We start from the raw sequence: 3,523 nt of genomic DNA, 5'->3' as shown, positions 1-3,523 counted from the left end.
AGTCCTCCTTTCATGCAGAATCTTAAGGTCCTAGCTCATGTCCAAGGCACCAAAGCCAGCTAAAAACTCAATAATCGATACCTAAAACTTGAATTGTACTACTTCTTACTGGCTATTACATCAACTTAGAAGCTTCATCTGTGTTCTACTATGGTGCTTTTAGAGTCTCCGCATACCGCAGCACGCGACATAGCTTTGCAGACGATAAGTACAACCGTTTCAGAGAGAAGAGCGGCCAATGTGACGATCTGGCTTTAAGTCGATTCGATAACAAATGACGAGAACGGACGGATTTCTCAGGTTTTTACTACATATGAACACTATTCACATTCTCCCATCCAACGCGGCTGCTAGTCCTCCTTTCACGCAGAATCTTAAGGTCCTACCTCATGTCCAAGGCACCAAAGCCAGCTAAAAAGTCAATAATCGATACCTAAAACTTGAATTGTACTACTTCTTACTGGCTATTACATCATCATAGATGCTTCATCTGTGTTCTACTATGGTGCTTTTAGTGTCTCCACATACCGCAGCACGCGACATAGCTTTGCAGACGATAAGTACAACCGTTTCAGAGAGAAGAGCGGCCAATGTGACGATCTGGCTTTAAGTCGATTCGATAACAAATGACGAAAAAGGACGGATTTCTCAGGTTTTTACTACATATGAACACTTTTCACATTCTCCCGTGCAAGTCGGCTGCTAGTCCTGCTTTCATGCAGAATCTTAAGGTCCTAGCTCATATCCAAGGCACCAAAGCCAGCTAAAAAGTCAATAATCGATAATTAAAACTTGAATTGTACTACTTCTTACTGGCTATTACATCAACTTAGAAGCTTCATCTGTGTTCTACCATGGTGCTTTTAGTGTCTCCGCACACCGCAGTACGCGACATAGCTTTGCAGACGATAAGTACAACCGTTTCAGAGAAAAGAGGGGCCAATGTGACGATCTGGCTTTAAGTCGATTCGATAACAAATGACGAAAACGGACGGATTTCTCAGGTTTTTACTACATATGAACACTTTTCACATTCTCCCTCGCAACTCGGCTGCTAGTCCTCCTTTCATGCAGAATCTTAAGGTCCTAGCTCATGTCCAAGGCACCAAAGCCAGCTATAAAGTCAATAATCGATACCTAAAACTTGAATTGTACTACTTCTTACTGGCTATTACATCATCTTAGAAGCTTCATCTGTGTTCTACTATGGTGCTTTCAGTGTCTCCGCATACCGCAGCACGCGACAAAGGTTTCCTGACGATAAGTACAACCGTTTCAGAGTGAAGAGCAGCCAATGTGACGATCTGGCTTTAAGTCGATTCGATAACAAATGACGAAAACGGACGGATTTCTCAGGATTTTACTACATATGAACACATTACACATTCTCCCGTACAACGCGGCCGCTAGTCCTCCTTTCATGCAGAATCTTAAGGTCCTAGCTCATGTCCAAGGCACCAAAGCCAGCTAAAAAGTCAATAATCGATACCTAAAACTTGAATTGTACTACTTCTTACTGGCTATTACATCGACTTAGAAGCTTCATCTGTGTTCTACTATGATGATTTTATTCTCTCCGCATACCGCAGCACGCGACATAGCTTTGCAGACGATAAGTACAACCGTTTCAGAGAGAAGAGCGGAAAATGTGACGATCGGGCTTTAAGTCGATTCGATAACAAATGACGAAAACGGACGGATTTCTCAGGTTTCTACTACATATGAACACATTCCACATTCTCCCGTGCAACGCGGCTGCTAGTCCTCCTTTAATGCAGAATCTTAAGGTCCTAGCTCATGTCTAAGGCACCAAAGCCAGCTAAAAAGTCAATAATCGATACCTAAAACTTGAATTGTACTACTTCTTACTGGCTATTACATCAACTTAGAAGCTTCATCTGTGTTCTACCATGGTGCTTTTAGTGTCTCCGCACACCGCAGTACGCGACATAGCTTTGCAGACGATAAGTACAACCGTTTCAGAGAAAAGAGGGGCCAATGTGACGATCTGGCTTTAAGTCGATTCGATAACAAATGACGAAAACGGACGGATTTCTCAGGTTTTTACTACATATGAACACTTTTCACATTCTCCCGTGCAACTCGGCTGCTAGTCCTCCTCTTAGAAGCTTCATCTGTGTTCTACTATGGTGCTTTCAGTGTCTCCGCATACCGCAGCACGCGACAAAGCTTTCCAGACGATAAGTACAACCGTTTCAGAGTGAAGAGCAGCCAATGTGACGATCTGGCTTTAAGTCGATTCGATAACAAATGACGAAAACGGACGGATTTCTCAGGATTTTACTACATATGAACACATGTCACATTCTCCCGTACAACGCGGCCGCTAGTCCTCCTTTCATGCAGAATCTTAAGGTCCTAGCTCATGTCCAAGGCACCAAAGCCAGCTAAAAAGTCAATAATCGATACCTAAAACTTGAATTGTACTACTTCTTACTGGCTATTACATCAACTTAGAAGCTTCATCTGTGTTCTACTATGGTGCTTTTAGAGTCTCCGCATACCGCAGCACGCGACATAGCTTTGCAGACGATAAGTACAACCGTTTCAGAGAGAAGAGCGGCCAATGTGACGATCTGGCTTTAAGTCGATTCGATAATAAATGACGAAAACGGACGTATTTCTCAGGTTTTTACTACATATGAACACTTTTCACATTCTCCCGTGCAACTCGGCTGCTAGTCCTCCTTTCATGCAGAATCTTAAGGTCCTAGCTCATGTTCAAGGCACCAAAGCCAGCTAAAAAGTCAATAATCGATACCTAAAACTTGAATTGTACTACTTCTTACTGGCTATTACATCATCTTAGAAGCTTCATCTGTGTTCTACTATGGTGCTTTTAGTGTCTCCGCATACCGCAGCACGCGACAAAGCTTTCCAGACGATAAGTACAACCGTTTTAGAGAGTAGAGCAGCCAATGTGACGATCTGGCTTTAAGTCGATTCGATAACAAATGACGAAAACGGACGGATTTCTCAGGATTTTACTACATATGAACACTTTTCACATTCTCCTATCCAACGCGGCTGCTAGTCCTCCTTTGATGCGGAATCTTAAGGTCCTAGCTCATGTCCAAGGCACCAAAGCCAGCTAAAATGTCAATAATCGATACCTAAAACTTGAATTGTACTACTTCTTACTGGCTATTACATCATCATAGAAGCTTCATCTGTGTTCTACTATGGTGCTTTTAGTGTCTCCGCATGCCGCAGCACGCGACATAGCTTTGAAGACGATAAGTACAACCGTTTCAGAGAGAAGAGCGGCCAATGTGACGATCTGGCTTTAAGTCGATTCGATAACAAATGACGAAAACGGACGGATTTCTCAGGTTTTTACTACATATGAACACTTTTCACATTCTCCCCTGCAACTCGGCTGCTAGTCCTCCTTTCATGCAGAATCTTAAGGTCCTAGCTCATGTCCAAGGCACCAAAGCCAGCTAAAAAATCAATAATCGATACCTAAAACTTGAATTGTACTACTTCTTACTGGCTATTA

The sequence above is a fragment of the Schistocerca gregaria genome, unplaced genomic scaffold, assembly GCF_023897955.1.
Source record: "Schistocerca gregaria isolate iqSchGreg1 unplaced genomic scaffold, iqSchGreg1.2 ptg000266l, whole genome shotgun sequence".
Classification (NCBI taxonomy): Eukaryota; Metazoa; Arthropoda; class Insecta; order Orthoptera; family Acrididae; genus Schistocerca; species Schistocerca gregaria.
Note: the sequence above shows the minus strand (reverse complement) of the source record.